We start from the raw sequence: 18,825 nt of genomic DNA on the forward strand, positions 1-18,825 counted from the left end.
ATCATCCACACACGCTATATAGCCGACTAGCCGGGGACTCCTTCTCTATGTGTACAGAAGTGACGTAATGACGCAAAGACATGCTCGAAATTCCCGCGGAAATCCACCAGTACCACTGGAATTAAAATTATTATTACAAGCTTACCGTTTTGAATCGAGGTAAGGCAAGCAGATAGTTTTGAACACTGGCTGGTTACGTTTTTTCCCAAAAATGTCTTTTTTGATATTTTTAAACCCAAAAAAGTGCCGGACTGCAGCTTTAAAGAGTTTTAGAGCATGTCTGAGGATAACCAGCTATGGATGAACTCATATGCATACAACATATCATTTCGAGTGAAAAAACAAAGAGAAAATCCAAAAAAAGGCAAAGGTACAAGACTGTGTACATATTTTCATTTCCGAGCGAAGGAACTACTCATCCCATAAACCACCGCGCCTCACTGAAGTCGACTGAAGCCAACCGCGAAAGAGCCTTTTGAGTGAATTTTATATAGTAAATGTGTAGTTAATAGCAGTTCTTTCAGTAATAATCGTGTAAATAAAAATAATAATATATTGTGTGCGTGTGTGAAAGCGGTTAACGATAACGTTAGCAACATGGTGCAGCTCAGTCATCAACACACGTGTGTTCAGTCAGTGTGTAACGTTAGTTTGTGTGTTTATTTCAGAGCCCTTTATGACACAGGACACTCTGCTGACAGGACAGGTTGAGGTCCATGCTCATTTTCATGATGTTATAGTTCATCCTTAATTGTAATAACATTTAATGTATTTTCTTAATATCCACAACAAGTGAAAATTAAAAAGTGATGGTCAGCAAACCAGAAAGTGCACAGCGCCACCGGTCTGATGCATGGACCGGTGCATGGTCTGCTCTTGGACCGTCATAATCAGTTTATTAACTTGCCATGAATTATTACACAAATGTTCAGTAAATGCATGAAGAGGTATGCCTAGGCTTAATATTGTTTTGACAGTGGCATCATAAAATGCTTGATATGACTCATACCATATGAAGGCTACAGTAGCCTATCTAAAGTGAACGATAAGTAAGGGATAATGTAAAGCGAGGCGGTTGTTATAGCGAATACAACTCGCGAAAGGCTGATTATGAGCCCGAAGCGGAGCCTGAAGGGAGTTGTATTCGCTATAACAACCAACTCGCTATACATTATGCCGCTTATTACATGGCTACCTACCAAATAAATAAATAATTTGACACAAAATATTAATTTAAAAAGGAATGTATTGATTTAAAAACTATTTATATGGCTTCCGCTAAAGAAAACAGTCCGTTCAGTCTCTACTGTTAGAATCCTGCTTCCATGGCAACGCTCTCCGGACCTTCGCGGGGTTTACACGACATCCACCAATCAGATGCATCACTGTGGGATTGTGGGATTGTTTAGGATTGTGGGTAATTAAGTACTTATCCAAGACATCGCGAATAAAAGGCATTTATCTCAAATCAAGGTTAGTGCCCCATGAACTTTTGGCGTTTATATGAGCATATACAATCGCTTAGTACAGCCGTTGCTGGTTTTAAGTCTACCATGTATGGTTACGTTTTTATGGCTTATACCCCAAATGTCTATGGAGAAATTGTATTGAATTTTTACTTCCGGCACCGGCTGTGGGCGGGACTGTGATGCTCTATTGGCTCTGAGTGCAAGCTGGTTAGGCTCCGCCCTCTGTGCGTGGAACCGCATCTCATTAACTTTTAAAGGAGACACGCTAAAACGGTTAGTTTTTCTCAGCCTCCAAAAAATTACAATTTAAACATGTTGTAAAAAATGATCAGTGGGGTATTTTGAGCTAAAACTTCACATACACACTCTGGGGACATCAGAGACTTATTTTGTGAAAAGGGGCATAATAGGTGCCCTTAAAAAACATTTTTTGCGTGAAAATACTAACTTGCCTAAGACTTTTGCGCAGTACTGTACATCGCAGCATCACCTCTTTTTACAGTGTCTAAAACGGTTCAGTCTCTCTAAACCCCTCATTTTTGCGAGCCTATACTTTTCTCTGATTGGTCTGATGGCCCAGCCTGTTGTGATTGGTAAAACACCTACAGAGGGTGTCGGAAACAAAATAGTAAATTCCATATGAAATTCAGCTCCGGAGGCTTCCTCAACACTTGTATACACAGTGATATGAACAGTAACAATGTCGCTTTTTCCCGAAAACAGCGTCTTCTCGACATATAAACAACACAAACCAAACTCTTCCAGGCCTCAGTAACTACAGTGTTTGGAGGGTGGGTCATAGTAGACATTGTTGAGGCCAGCCAATGAACACCATGGGCTTAGCTTTATGCGAATTTGTTACAAACCTACGTAGGTAGTAATACTGTAAATACTGTTTACTCGTTTCAGGCAGTTCAGAAACAGGTTCAGGTTCTTTCTTTTGGGAGACAATTCCATTTATCATGCATTGTTATCTTTGAAACTTTGCAGATATTTTAAATTCAAAAACCATTTAACACATGAAAGGTAATATCTGAACAAGCATAATAGGGGCACTTTAAATTTGATGGAATTTCTCTGTTTTCCCTCCATATGATATGTATAAAAAGTGGGGGGGAAATTTCACTTTGCACTTTTTTCAAAGAACTTTTAAATGTATATGTTCGTTTTTGTACAATGACTGTACTAACAGTGTTTGGCATCTTATAGGAGCCTTTGTAGCCAAACTACGTTGGCTTCTGGAGAGTTTGCTTTACCAGCACATAACATTGGCAAACTGTAATTCGAACAGAGCCAGTGGTGATTCAGTTCCCAGGTCTACGGAGAGGCTCAGAGGAATATCTCGGCTGGAGGGGCCCATGCAGGAAGAACACACAGCTGAACACAATGTGGGATCGGCTACGAGCTAATTGTACCACTTAAAAAACCCTGACGCTACTTTACAATAAAGTCTGTTTCGGTTTTGCAATCTTGCCCTTCTGTTAAGCAGAATTATGAGCAAGCAAAGTGCATAGCATAATGCAGAGGCGCTTGTTTTCTAACGTAAACCTCAGACTAATAGTTCCGGGAGGTTTTCATGTGCACTTTTTGCACAGATATAGAAGAAATCTATATTTCATAAGTGTGCCGTGTAGCTACAGCACCCAATTATCAGCAGATAAGACAGAGGGAAGCCCCGGAGCATCAAGCCAGATATTTAGACCAAGGGAATCAGGCTTGCAGGGACCAAAACCCCAGGGGCACTACAGCCTCACCGAGCTTTTCCCCCCTCTTTTTCTTTCCTCCGACTACCTCCCTCCATCCTTACTTCACCTACGGGGTTCAATTAGTGGTGACAGCAGCTCGCACCATGAGCCTGTAGCAGGAAAGTCTAAATCACCACACCACACTAGAGAGGCCTACTGCACACACACAAACATGACAAAACACTCATCCGCTCACATCACTGTTGCACGGGTCCTAACAAATGTCCTTGAACTGCCAGAAAAAAACTGATCCCCCCCCCCCCCCCCCCCCAATTGTTTGGCTTAGCACCATAACATGCAGCGTTCTGTGGGTAAGCACACTCACCATACTCCACCAGTCAGAATTAGTGCACTTTTACCCACACAAACATGTATTTTTACACTGACCTCAGCCAACAAATACTGTTCTGCACCATCTATGTAATAGATACAGCTTCAACACACACGGTAAGGTCACTTACAGGTCAAGCATAGCTCATGGTAGGCAGATGAATATCGATCTAGAGGGACCAGGGACTGTTCACAGGGCAGGCGGCCCACAGATCAGCCTTGGGCAGAGGAAATAGAGGTCACGGGCTAGAGCGAGCACAGTTCATACACTGAACTTTTAACACCTCAAAAAACTCTATAGGGTTAGCCACTTGCTGACCAAAATTTTACTATACACTAACTAGTATACAGTAAAGCTGTCCACACCGCCCACAATGCACAAATGTCAGTTTAATTATTTACAGAGGAGTCTTTAGAGATGCCCTTAAAAAGAAATATATTAAAAATATTTAAATAAATGTTTTTAAATGAATATATACAGAACCATATTACACCAAAATACAAAATAGTTACTGCTGTTTATAAAAACTTTTTTTGATAGTGGGTAATCATTTAGGAAAACCCTTAGAAAATAAAACAAAAATATTTTTCAAATTTATATTAAAAAATTATATATACATAATTACCACATTCTACAACAAAATATACAAATAGTTATTGCAGTTTACATTAAAGATAATATTACATTTCCTTAAATATTACAAAGAGGGTTTTTTTATGGTGGCTAATTAAATCCCCATGAAATCACATTTTATGTCCTGTGTTTACAATTTCTAAATAAGAAGTTGGAACAAAATATGAACATCTCTTTAAATGGCAAACAGGCTATTTATATCAAAGCCATGAAGCATAAAGGTGATTAAAAAAAATAAAAGGTGGTTTTTAATGTTTTAACAAATGTAGTAACTATACTATCTTGTTGGTAACTATGGTCAGTCACCATGGTAAATTCTAGAATGATTAGCGTAATTTAAGATTGTATATATTGTATTAAAACTTGCCTCTTGTCTAAAGTAAAATTTTACATACTGCCTCAACATTTAATCATGGCTGTGCCGAAATGCAAAGCTTCCCGGTGGCCTTAATTCTGTGAAACTGCATTGCAGGACATTAGAGAAGCTAAGGGAGGTTGGCAGCATGGAGAGGCTGAAAGCAAGGACACAGTTGGCAGCATGCCTGTGCTCGGCTGTGCATGCAGTCAGGCGGAGTGGAGGCAGGCCATGCCTTGGGGCATTGAGAGGAGGCCAATTCACTGCACAACTAGCCAGGCCCACAGAGAGAGAAAGCGATAGAGAAATTAAAACTGGAAGAATATGTAGAAACATCCAAAAATAACAGAAAAGGAAATGGCAGTGTTGAGCAAACTGAATTATCATTAAAAATACACTCTCAAAAGTGGGGGAGGGGCAAACTATAAACCTTATCAGCGCATGTCTTGAATATGAATTAGGACGCAAAAGCATTTATGGGTAAGTGGGTGTAGCCATTTTAGGATTAACGTTTGCCGATTACACAAACTCTACGTCCCCTAAATAATATTCATAAGCCAGGTTGATAAGGTTTAGAATTCTATCAACTGAATTCTATCGACAGGTTGGAAAAAGCTTATGATTGGTCCTAAAAATGTTGTTTGACATAGCCCACGGCACTACATTTAGTTTTTTTCACTCTCTCACAAAAACACTTATTAAATATAATGATTGTCCCTCTAATGTTTTTTTTCCCTATTCAAATATTCCCATTCATGCAGTGTGTAATATAGCTGTTTGTAAATGTAAATGTTCTGCAAAATTGTAAAGTCGAAAGTGCAGGATAAATAAAGTTATTCTCCCAAAAGAAAAAATCGACTCTGAACCGTCTAAACGAGTAGTTTTTTTTATTTTTATTATTCGAATCCCACTGCTTTATGGTTCTACATCACTAAAAGACACATTTGCATAATGCCAGCCTATGTTGTACTTTGTCCGCCCGCGAACAACTTGACCAGCCCTGAAAACACCTAATTTTATTGACGACTGCTTCTCAAACCTTGGAGTTCAATGTGGGATTCGCAAAACGCTTGCTCGTGACAGATGGGTCAGTACCTAGTTTATTTGGACCAGCTTGCTCTCAGAATCACCACCTGTAAGTATAGTTAACATCAATAATCATTGATGTATATATTTTCTACTGGGTGTTCAAAATACGTAGTTTGTGTTTTATATTGTGTAAGTTTCCGGCCTAACTCGCGTTATTACTGTCTTGCTGAAATACTCCTGCTAAGCAGCTGTGGGACACTATTATCTAAAACTGTGTCTATTAATGCAGATTGTCTGTCGTTCTCACTAATTTGAGTAAAAATAGAGGATGGATTAAGATTTGTTTTACAAACGTTCGTTACAGCTAACATGCTCGGCTAACATATGCACTGTTATTGATACAGTTCCCGCATATTCACTGCAATTAATTAGAAATATACACATCGGTATGTTGAAGAACATACACTTGTTAAAACTGATGGTGAGAAATTACAGTTGCAACATCTCATAATGTACCTCAAACTGAGTAGTCAGTAGTGTATCACTGAGAAATGTTCTGCTCGAGTCGTCCTTGCGATGGAGGTTCGGGTTGAATAACTAGTTATTCTAATGTTGCATCATCGGACTCGCGCTCGGATTGATATGGTAAAATACTGTTTACAATCGCAGAGCTGTAGGAAGTCTCCGGACGGAGCTGAAGTTATTATGGTAATGGCCGTTTTTGTTTCTGACAGGTGCTGTAAGACTGGGCCAACACAACAGACAGCACCATCTGGCCAATCAGAGCAGAGTAGCTCGCGGAAAGAAGGGATTTAGAGAGACTGATTCATCCATCGAGTCGTTTGAGTATCACTGAAAAATGTGGTGATGTGCAGTGCAATGTATATTATGAGGAAATGAAACTGTTTTTTGACCTTTGATGCATGTAAACCTTTTGTAGGAGATCTCCAAAACAAAATTAGGAGACTTTAAAATAGCATAATAAAATGGATGGACTTGTACAGGTATGAGTTTAATGACTGCTCTGTCCCTTAAAAAATAATAAATCATGTCTGATGTATTTCTCCTGCTGTCCCCTCTCACCTTCTCCTGCCTGGTGTGTCTACACATTCTACAAGTAAACCATTAAAATCAAAGTGTCAGGTGCTGTGCCCATGGTCCGTCAGGAGCCAGGCACATTCCCTAGTTTCCGAGTTAACAAAGTTAAGGTACTTTAACAGTCTGTTCCTGGTGTGGCTCTCCCTTACCCCATCTTGCTATATCTCTCTCCTTCCTGCTGAATGAGATGTGGTAGTGTCTGTCATCTTCTAGTGATCAATCAGCACCCAAACAAGCAGGGTCTTTGATGCTTGCAGAGAAAAAAAGAAAAAGAAATAGAGAGCGAGAGAGAGAGAGAGAGGAGGAGAGAAAAGTTTCCTTTTGACGAGCATGTTCCATTGTGAGAATCCCCAACAGCCTCTGACATCTGGTTCCAGTTAGCACCATGACGCGTTTCCTGCCCGCCTGGGCTACGGTTCACAAGTCAAACGCCACACTGAAGATTGAGGAGAAAAACAGACACGCACGGTTACTCCAATATTATCTACATGTGTGTGGAAGTCCTGAACCACCTGTGAAGATTCATCTTGTTAATTCTCATTAAATGTATTAACTATATTATATATATATATATATATATATATATATATATATATATATATATATATATATATATATTAACTATAATATATATTATAATATATATATATAATTTTTGTTAAATTTTTTCTATAAAATTATATATATATATATATATATATATATGTATACATTTTATATGACATTTTTAATATAGCTGCATTTTTTATATATACATATATTAGTGAATCTCCTTACATTTGTTATGGCATTACATTTGATATACTTTGAGCATTTCAAATGTTTTATACTGAAGTAAAACGACTTTTATCATGTGTTTAAATAGTAGTAATGAATGTGAAGCCACTTTTCATATCCCTCTTCTTATCTGAACGCATTCGCAAGTGCATTTGCACTGGATGTTGCAACTACAGTTGTCATCATTGAGCAATCACGCTTCTGTGCGAAGAGGTACCCGAGCGATAAGCAGTGGAAAAGTGTGACCCTCGAGTACGTGGGGCGTGGAATGCAAAATGTGCGCTGCACCTACACACACTCTGGAGGGAAACCCTACAGTCAGTGGGTGCATTTACAGACACAAAAAACATGCATACACACACATACATGCATGCAGCATGGCTGGGGCTTGTGGGTAACGAAAGTGAGAATGAGGAGGAGCGATGAGCGTAAAAGTGAAAATGTCAGGAGTGTAGATATAGAACACGAGCCGACCACAGAAGGGCTTGCCTGCGTCGGTGGCGACGTTGAACGCCCCCATGTATGTGCTGCACTCGGCTTTGATCGCTCAGGAGCCAGTTTTCTGCCCCACAGCTCACTGAGGCCTGCTGCTGAAGCGAGGAGTCGTTTTATCATACACACAGAGATCTTCATCGGTACATGGAAAATCAGGTTGCAACCCACACCTACATCGTAAAGGACAAAACAAAGAATACAAACACTCAGAAATGACTCAATGGCCACACAGACCACTCCTCCCACAGATCCACATGATTTCCACAATCAATATGTTTTATTTTATTTGCCATAGACCGCTATTCAAAAAGCACTCCGTGGGCCGCATACGACCCTCGTGTTTTTTCTGTGGCCCGTGTGATGTTGTCATCATCTTGGCAACCAGAAACTGCAATAAACACAATTATGTCTACTTACCAATTTTATAAGACAAATGGTATAATCATGTAATAATTTTAATCAACCGGTATAGATTCTGCTATGCTGCTTACACTACAGAATATTGGCACACATATATGTCAGATTGATCTCACCAGCGTCATTTATAGAGTGACCCTAATCCAAATCGAGTAGTAATCCAAACTCTTATATAGACTCTCTCAGATGAAGATGTTGTGTAAAGCAAAATAAACTTTTCTAAAGACAACTTTAAAATTTTAGCATGGCTGAGTTAGCACCTGCTAGTGGAGACTACTGTTCAAAAGTCAGTAAGAAGTCTTTTTTACTCACAAAGGTTGCATTTATTTGATCAAAACTACAGTAAAAAAACTGTAATATTGCAATATTATATCAATTTAAAATAATTTTTCTATTTTAAAGTCACCATGAAATCAAAATGGACCATTTGTATTTACTATGGAGTATTGCAGTACTTATTATAAATGATTTATCTGTGCATATTCTTTTAAATTCATGTTCCCTCATAATGTTTAATCAAAATAACTTCCCCGTCCCTCTTGACACCCCTCTTCCCCGTCCCGCAACATCTTTTCTCTTCATTGATGACGTATTTGCTGACGCGAGCAATAGCAAACCACAACGATCCAATCAATTCCCGATGGGGAAAAAAAAAAATCAAGCCCAGCCCTATATTTCTTCTTGTTGGAAATATAGATATAGATTTACGATATTATATATATATATATATATAATATATATATGAGAGAGAGAGAGAGAGAGAGAGAGAGAGTGTGTGTATCTTTTGTGTGTCAGTGCAACAAGAGGCTATTTCAAAAACATTTTTTGTTGTAGTACAAGTTACAGCAGATGTACAAGCATCAACAAATAGTTTTTTGTTCATGTTTTTGCCATTATCAGTTCCAATGATGAAAATAAATAAATCCTCCCTGCACTTTTGCTTTCCTCCTTCTCCAGAAAGAAGGCAGAAAGCAGCCAAACAGGGACCCATGAAAATTTAAGCTGGGGTTATTGATTGGTGGGGTGAGTCAGGGAAAGGTCAACCCCATCTGAACATCAACAAGCAGAACGCTGCAAGCAGCTCCGTAGCACCAAATCCTCACCCAACCTGCAGCCTTACAGCGCTCTGTCTGATCTCCAGGTGTAGTACCACCACTCTCTGCCACACATTCTGCTCCAACACATTAACATCTACTAACCTAAATATGACGTGTCAACCATAAAGTTAACAGCATAAGCCTTCCTTTCCTTGGTGCTGCTTCTCTATGTTTTCTTCCTCAGACAAATACACATGCGCACACACACGCAGGAATGGCGCAAGGTAGTAACCCCCCTCCAGCGATGTTCATATCCTGCAGGAGCCCTCGGGTTCTAACCTGTCAATATCGTGCGGTGTGGCAGGACGGCTCTCCTCCCCTCAGCGGATCAGTTAACCTCCTCACTGGCTGGGACAGCACTGCAGGTCCTGCTCCACACGCACATGACCTTCAGCACAGTATGAGAGACACAGCTTAATGCATTCTCTGAATACATATTCATTAAAATGCTTTTAATTATGTTTATTTAGCCACTTCATGGTCTGATAAGACGTTATGTAGAATCAGATACCGGGTAGCGAGGAAACAGTCCACTCATAGAAAAACTAATGCAAGAAATACTAGCATAAGTGTCAGATAGCATTGCTTTCAGATTTGTCACAGTAAGATATGTTATTGTAATTTAATTATTATTAATAATACATATTTAAATAATTAATTAATTCAACAGACACGCTTGCATTACTAGAAACAGAAAGAAACTGCAAAGGTGCATTGATCAGATGTTCACAGAGTGAACTTACTTTAAAAGGTCGTTTGTTATACAATATTTTATCCCCCTTAGACCCCAAAGTGAATCCATTGGTTGAACCTTCTCTTTTTGTAATGGATACTCTATTTGTTGATACATGCAGCCTTGCTCTTCTTTGATAATCCCACAGACCCCAAACTATGGAACGGTGTATTTGGTACTGTGCATGCTGTAGCGATGATTTCTTGTCTTAAATGATACATGTAAGAGTGAACATGTCCAGGCACGGCACGCACAGATGCTCTTACTGCGAGACGCTGGCAGCATATACTTATATCTCTGGTTTCTCCTGTGCATGCATGTGTGTGGCGGACTATATTAAATCCCTCTCGCAGCGGAGGTGTCATGTTGCGGCTGCTGCTTTATAGCTGGTGCCGGGGCAGACTGGTGGTGAGGAGTGCCGGCATTATCCGCATGCTGAGGAATGTCTCATCCCCCACCGTTCCCAGCAACTTCAGGTACAGCAGCGTTTAAAACCACAGCGAGGTGCAGAACCACCTGCGATACACACCTCTAGGGCAATTACAACTTATTATGGGTCTGGCACCACATTGTGTTGCTTTGGCCTATGCTCACCCATGAAGTTGTATTTCCACTTGGTGTAAACAAAATTGTCAAAAAAAGAGAAATAAACACAACTGGTTATGCGTTTGAGTTCACATTGAGGCCTCACCCCATATTTTACAAACAAAATTAGTCTTTTTGTGGAAAATAAGTTGACCTAGAGAAGATTTGGGGCGAGAAAAGTTGTAATTTAATTTTAGGGCTACAATTAGGATGTAAAATAACAATTAAATTCATGTTAACAGTCATTATTTTGTAGTAACCTACTGGGTGTCCAATCAAATTACATTTGATGTAAAGTAAAAGCTGGGGTCATTGACAGATGAGCGCCACCGCAGGTAGGTGACAGAATAACAACAAATGGTGACAAAAACTGGCACACAACATATATGTATGAATGATTAACATTGACATCTGCCACTACTAAATTATAGATAGACCCAACTCAAACATATGGGCAAAGACTCCCATGTGTTAGAGGTACAAAATGCCTCTTGTTATGGCATTAACTGAAAACTCACTGACTATGTTTACAGTCAAGCACATCATTTTTCAAATAAGGGATATTCTGGTTAAGGCTTTAATCTGAAAAAGATAAGGGTGCCATGAATTAAAACATGTCCAGTAGGTCATGAAACTCTGACAATTACATATCATGTTTCTTTTAGTTCACTCAGAAATGAAAATTCAGTCATTATTTATTCATTATTCATCCTCATGTCATTCTAGACCTGTATGACTTTTTTATTTTAAGAACACTAATATATTTTAAAGAATGTGTCTTGCATACAACACAAGTCAACAACACAGAATCCCATTGACTTTCAATATATAGACACAGAAAAAAGCCAGTCAAACAGGTTTGAAATGACATGAGCGTCATTCTATTCTATTCATGTCTTATTTAGATTTCTAGAAACTGGAATATTGGCCGAATCTGGTTATGGCGATCAGAATATTTTATTAGTTACATTACACTTAGTTAATAGCCTATGTGATATTAAATCACAATGGTGGCAAACAGTTTTTTTGTGTGTGTGTGTGTGTGTGTTGGGGGTGGGGGTGTGTGTGTGTGTGGGGGGGGGGGGGGGGGCTGATATGACTGCAGTCTTAAGTTCATGTTGAGTGTGCATGATTTTGAACATATTTTTTAAAAGTAATAATTATTATGTGTAAAACTTATTGTTAACACAGACAAAACCAGGATCCAGCCGCCCTCATAGTAGCCTATCTCAGGCTGGTAAAGACTGCCTCTGTGCCATTTCTCAAAATCCTACTCTTTTGGAGGAGAGAATGTACTTCCAGCTGAGCGTATGGAGAACAGCCTCACCAGGGACCAGTTCGATCTCAGCCTTACTTCAGAGGATTAGCCTCTTATCAAGCTCCTAAAAGCTGCTGTAAGGACTGTCTCTAATTAGCCTATCTTTAATTAACCAACATGTCAGCCCAGCCACCCATGAGCTGCCGGCTCCTCACAGATACAGTGCCTGCCTTCCATTGCACCTGATATAATAGAAAGTGTGTTATTTCTGTATTTATTCAGGCCTCTAATTCTGCTAAGGTAAGTTACCAAGACCAGACTAACTGGACTTCTGAATTGAAGTGGAAAAGCTCTGCATTTTTTAGTCTATTGTTTATTATAAACTACTGCAAGTCAAAACCTCTCATTACGTTTATGCATTGTTTTACATTGCTTCAAATATAATAATACAATAATCATATATCACAGAGGTTATATTTTAATTTTATTTAACCACGTGTGGTCACTAAAAACCTGCTTATTTAAGTTTCATTTCATGTTTTGAAGGGATAGTTCACCAAAAGAATTACGCTCATGTCATTACAAACCCTTATGAATTTTTTAGGAACACAAAAGATATTTTGAAGAATATTGGTAGCCAAACAGTTTTGATTACCATTAGTGAAATAATAAAGATTTAGACATATCGAAAATATGTCTGTAATAGGCAAAAAACAAAACAAAAACAGTTTACCGGTACTTGGTCAGAACCGTTTTGGAGCCTGGAAACAGGTAACGCTTCTTTAATTATGCATCATTTTGACCATGTAGGGTAAGAATTGATTTTGTGCACACAACATAAGCTAAAACAGGTAAACATGTCAGCAGTGTGAACGTACATCACAGTGACCAAAAATTATACTAAAGTAGCTAAATTTGTCAAAATTTGTAAACCATCATGACTGGTTTATCACCTGTGTAACACCCTGAACAGCAGTTTGATAAGCCAATATACCTACATTTAATTAAAAAAAACTTTATATTCAGTTTTGTTTTTTTGGCTAAATGGAAACTTTAGTTTAATAAGCCAATGTGATGTGAAGGTACTGTCTCTCCTTTAATGTGACTTTTCACCTGTATTTATTTGACCACCTTCACATTCATGCCACACCTTAGAACCTTAGAAAACAATGAGCTCGGTGTGGGGAAAAGACTCCCTTTGAAGCTTTTTATCCTGGTTTCGCTATTGGAGCGTGTTATTTCAGGAAAAAATATTTGATCTCATATTTTGTAGTATGTGTTTTGTTTTGTTTTATTTTTGCACTGTCGATGATTCCTCATTCTACTGTACTGAAACAAGCACCGCCTCCTCTGAGAAAATGCCCCTGGCCCAAACCCACCATGGCAAATCTCAGAGGGAACCCTCCCACGGCCCAAACACAGTCCACACCTACTGCTTTTCCATGCTTTTGCAAACTGCTGATAATCATCTGCAATGGAAAGTGTGTGGGGGCTTGCAGGAAACCCTTCAACTACTGTGCCAGGTAGCCTAAACCTGACATACACACATTAAAAACTGCACAAAGCAATTAATCAACACTTAAACTAAAAGACCCCTAAAAAATAAATACATAAAGAAACATGACAGTTTAGAGCACGAGATGCTGTGTTTTTCTCATGAATAGAAATCAAATCGGTCAGGTGGCAGTGGGGAACGTTGGTGTCTTGGTATGTTCCTGCCAACGAAATGAAGGGGAGAGGATCGCGGAGCCCTGCGGTCACACCACCCCGGTTCTCCTCAAGCCAGCCGGAGGTCGGCCAGAGTGCACATACATTAATGGCCTTCCACACTAATTGCTTCTCACTTAGACAAATCTCTGCAAATCACGGGGCGAGCCGGCAGCGCTGCTGATGCCCCCCGGGAGAGGAGACGGCAGGCAGGCGGGCGGGAGAGAGCGAGGGGCGAGGGGGAGGAGGGAAGCGCCGCCAGGAGCGTGTGCGGTGTGGGCGCCTCTGAAAGGCGAGGGGGGGAAGCGATCCCTTGAGGGAGAGGGAGTAAGAAACAGAGAGAGAGAAAGAGAATAGATACATACATTGGCCTGTACGCGCACACACACAAACACACACATTTGCTCGGAGAGATTGGTCCAGGCTAGGCAGACCTTGCCAGCCTCAGCCCCCCGATCCCCTGCAAACATGCTCAGATCTCCCCCCGCCTCCTCCAGCTCCCTATCTCAACGCTCAAACACCAGCCCAGGGAGGGGAAAGATGAAAAAAAAGAAAAATCAATAGCACAGATGGATAGCCGGATAACAGGGTCCGGCATGCTCCGGCAGTGAGGCAATCCAGAGGGTGCCCTCACAACTTCCACAAGCAAAAAGAAGAACAACATGAGCCCGTTCGAGAGAGATGGGGAGAGAGAGAGAGAGAGAGAGAGAGAGAGAGAGAGAGAGAGAGAGAGAGAGAGAGAGAGAGAGAAAGAGAGAGAATTTGCCCTGAGAGCCTAATCACACCCCCACACCTGTGTTCCAGCCCTCATTTATCCAGCCTTCCCACACACACCAACTAAAACACTCATTTATTTTCCGACCTCTATCCTCCCTTCCTGTGTTTATTACTCATCTTCATTAGGCCTTTAACACTAAACTTCAGGACATCAGATCATCTGCAGAGCTGACCAGGTTCATCAAAATCAACTTAAAGTTTAGTACAGTCCAAATATTCATCAGAAGAACAGATTTAATAACTATTTACCGGTACTAATGATATGATGTTTGGGTGATTGAGTTGCATTAAAGCATTTCTCAATTTTTGGAGCCAAAGACTCCTTTCATGATATCACCCAAAATGTACGAAAAGGCTGCAAAACCATTGCAATAAAAAATCAATGCAAACAAGGGGTTAAATAAATTCTGAATACAGGAGCAGGTGGTCCTAAATAAATAATATTTATTCATTACAGCTTAATCAATTAACCGTTGAGCTCATATATATATATAGGCCTATATAAATTATTTATTTGAATAACACTATTATTATTGATAATATATAATAAATAAATATGTATTTTGATTAAGATGAGTCAATTAACCTTTAATTTAAGATAGAATCAGATAGATAGAATCAGATAGATAGACAGATAGATAGACAGATAGATAGACAGATAGATAGACAGATAGATAGATAGATAGATAGATAGATAGATAGATAGATAGATAGATAGATAGATAGATAGATAGATAGATAGATAGATAGATAGATAGATAGATAGATAGATGGAAATATTGGTTTTTACAATAAAACACTACACTACCCATAATCCTGAAGAATCCTGACCATGAAAACGGGAGTGTGTCTTCCGCACTTTAAAAAAAAAAGTTGCATTTTCAACTATAGAGTTTTTGTACATTTCCTAATAAACTTCTATATTAATTGTTATACTTGAAGTAGTACTACCGACTTACAGTCAATACTTTAATAGTGTACCATCAACATTGGTAACAATACTTGGTAACATTATTTACCAATTATTTTCCACAGACCCCAATTTGAGAAATACTATGGATTGAACTGTTGTAAGTAAAAATGTTCACTACTGTATATCAGAACCAAACTGATAACAGCTTGTCATCTTGTATATATATGGTAAAGGACTGCACTTGTTGGATATTGTATAGTCCAGGAAACACACTTCACAAGGTCCTCACCTCAGCACTACTACAACCATTTCCTGCATGAACATAACAATTAATGTCATGGACCGTCATGACTGTACTGATGTCTGGCCAATTATAAGCCGTAATGAGTTAAATGAACACTAAGTGTTGTAATCAGAGAAAAGAGAGCCAGCATCATTTAGACATTGATGTGTGTCATTCATAATGATGTCACATTGATGAAGCTTTTCGTAGACTGGGAGACAATGCATGCATCTTTAGCACCACCTAGCGATAAAAGTTGAAAGTAATTTTATGGCTAAGAAAGGCCAACTTTGACTGAGAGAACAAGTCTTTATACAGACATAAAAATGTCAAACAAAGACTTTTTCAAACAAAAAGTCACATTTGTATAACTAAAAAATATATTTTTATTAAACTGGGAATAAAAAGAACTGTACAGCGCAATTAATTTAAATGTCTTGAATGGTCACATTTAATATATATATATTATTAAACTATCCCCCGGTTTCACAGATAAGGCTTAAGCCTAGTCCTGGAGTAAAATGCATGTTTGAGCTGTTTTAACTAAAAGCAATGGAGATATCTTAAAATATGTCAGTCAGTGCCATTTGTCTCAAGATGCACATCAGTAATATTTTTTTATTAAGGCACATTTATTAAAGCTTCTTAGATTTCCTAATTCAACTAAGGCCTAATCCTGGTTTAATCTAAGCCCTGTCTGTTAAACCAGGCCTATAAGTGATAATAATAAGTACTAAGGGACAACATTGTACTCCAAATGCACTAGACTCTTGGTAAGAAAAGTGAGAGGAAGTGGAGAGTGAGTGCAGGTCAGAGTGCAGATGAGGACAGCAGCACATTTGTGGTCAACAGAAGTTGTCTCTGAGGTGAGGTGAGGTGAACACGTCTGACAGATATTTCCTCTCTGCTACTCTTTGTGAGTATGATGCCTTCTGGTGGTCGTACTGGGTCATAACAGACAAACAAAACCAGCTCCCTACTTACAGAACATACAAAACCAGCAATAATGACTTTATGAGAGAGAAAGGGAGTTGCTATAAAAAGATGAACCTTTTCTTTTTCATAATATAAACAGTACTGTACAAATGAAATCCAAAACACAGTTGATTTCACGCTCCATTCACTTCTATTCATAATCATGTGAACAATGGCGATTGGAAACTAAATTTTGAACTTTTGTCTTCCACTTTCAAAGTTCAGTTTTTTTTTAACTAGCCTATTGCCTATAAATCCACACAAAAACCTGGCCAATAGCGGATCTAGCTCTTAAAAAGATTATTCAGCTAGTTTATATGTAAATCACTTGAGATAGGGAGTTATGTTCGAAATACTACTCAAATATATTACAACATTGTGTAATTAATTTGTTGGGCATGGTCGGTGAAAAAAAACAATAACAAACTGTGATGGTTTCACGTAATTTATTATATTTGATAGTTAATAGCCTACTTTTTTTCATTATTTCCCGTCGCAAATCATGAAATTAAAATCATAATAATTTTAGATTTAGAGCCATTCTAACAGTAAGAAATAAAATAAAATACGGTTATTTTAAATGTTTATATAGAAATACTATGGGGAAAAAACTCTCATTATACAGTAAATATCTTCCAGACCATATTTTAAATAATTTTAGCTTTAGTAGCCTACAGTAACAATATTCAATTTAAAAATATAATAATTATTATAAAAGTTAAAATTATTATCATTGATATTATTAATAATAATAATATAAACAGCAAAAGCAATAATAAAGATACACTGGATACGATATGTAACTTTTGGCCCTCTAGCGGTTAAAAACAAAACTGCATGTATTTTGTGGAAAAACATTGTTTTGGTTGTGCTTCAACTCTGTGTGCCTGTGCAGATGAATATGGTTCTTTCTCAAGATGAGAGAGTATCCTACTGCTTATAAGATATTCAACCAGTTTAGATGGAAAGGATACACTAGCTGAAGACGTTACACCCATTTACAGATACTGTACGAAAATAAATTCCAACACAGGGCTTCAACCTCCCATAAATGAAATTAACTTACACTTCACAATGAACTCTGAAATGGCAATGAACGCAAATTAGAGCTAAGCCCACATATGTCCATTTTTCTATTCAATAAAATATCTTACTCACCTATTGAAAAACGCCATCTCTGCGTCGCCTTTAAACTAGTTCAAATCCCTCAGTTCTCGCTATCTCAGCCGATGTTGATGTTTTATTTTGAGCTGTGGATGTCGCGTATCTCCTCTTGTCGCAGACTCTCCTCTGTTCAGCGGGGTTTTTTTTAAAAAGTGATTCCCCGAAGGTTAAAATGCTCCATGTCAACTAGACTAGCCTACATATGACACTGAAGCTTCAAGTACGCAACGCAATTAGGCCTTTTCGCACGAAGCGCCGTAGTGTTGTTTGTTTTCAGAGAAACACGTGACCAATGAAAAACGATCGCCTCACTTTCTTTCCAGTCACGTGAATGCTTCACTTCGCGTGTCAATCGGCCTTTGATCGCAAATGATCTCCGGCCGATGTTTGAACGATGCAAAGCTGTAAATCTTTGGCCGCTCTGCATGGGTTTTATAGGACCTTTATTTATTTAGGCCGAACCTTTTGGGCTACTCCTTATTAGACACCATGCGCTGCATTCATTGACGCACGCACTTACGAACACGCACACTTATATACTGTCTATGGCACACACACACACACACACACAGAGCGGAGATCGCGCTGCAACACTCACTCTCAGCAGCACAGAAACTGTAATCAACATTGCCCCGAGACTTAAATTGATAAAATAGCTTAGATAATGAACACATGCAACTTTCATTACTCAAAATGGCCATATTCAAGAAGAAAAAAAGTCGAATAGTTTGACACTTCCATCTTACCTCGCACTCTTTCAACGTTAAACTGATGGAATACGTGCTCTGTCTACTTCTGTGAACAGTAAACCCCGCTTTCTTTTATTTGATTGGCTATCTATTTTGATGGTCGCTGTAAGGCAGGGGCGTAGCCAGAATTATATTTTTGGGGGGTCCCGTCTTTAAATGAGGGGGCAACGTACATTAGCCTATATATATATATATATATATATATATATATATATATATATATATATATATATAT

At 38.7% G+C, this 18,825-nt stretch overlaps 1 protein-coding gene across 7 annotated transcripts in view; it reads right to left on the reverse strand.

The window, feature by feature from the left end:
* samd11 (sterile alpha motif domain containing 11) overlaps positions 1-18,606 on the reverse strand; it is an 89,026-nt gene extending 70,420 nt beyond the window's left edge. For 2 of the 7 annotated variants that reach the window (XM_079589659.1, XM_079589658.1), the window contains exons 1-4: positions 17,836-18,459; positions 9,726-9,834; positions 7,927-8,102; positions 6,810-7,096 (exon numbers count right to left, since the gene is read on the reverse strand). The gene's annotated coding sequence lies outside the window, so the exon portion shown is untranslated. Of the gene's footprint in view, positions 1-6,809; positions 7,097-7,926; positions 8,103-9,725; positions 9,835-17,835; positions 18,460-18,587 lie in introns of those variants that run through there. The other 5 variants (XM_079589660.1, XM_079589661.1, XM_079589662.1 and 2 more) reach the window with 5 other exon arrangements.
* Positions 18,607-18,825: the final 219 nt, after the last annotated feature.

Source organism: Phoxinus phoxinus (genome assembly GCF_949152265.1).
Source record: "Phoxinus phoxinus genome assembly, chromosome: 18".
Lineage (NCBI taxonomy): Eukaryota > Metazoa > Chordata > Actinopteri > Cypriniformes > Leuciscidae > Phoxinus > Phoxinus phoxinus.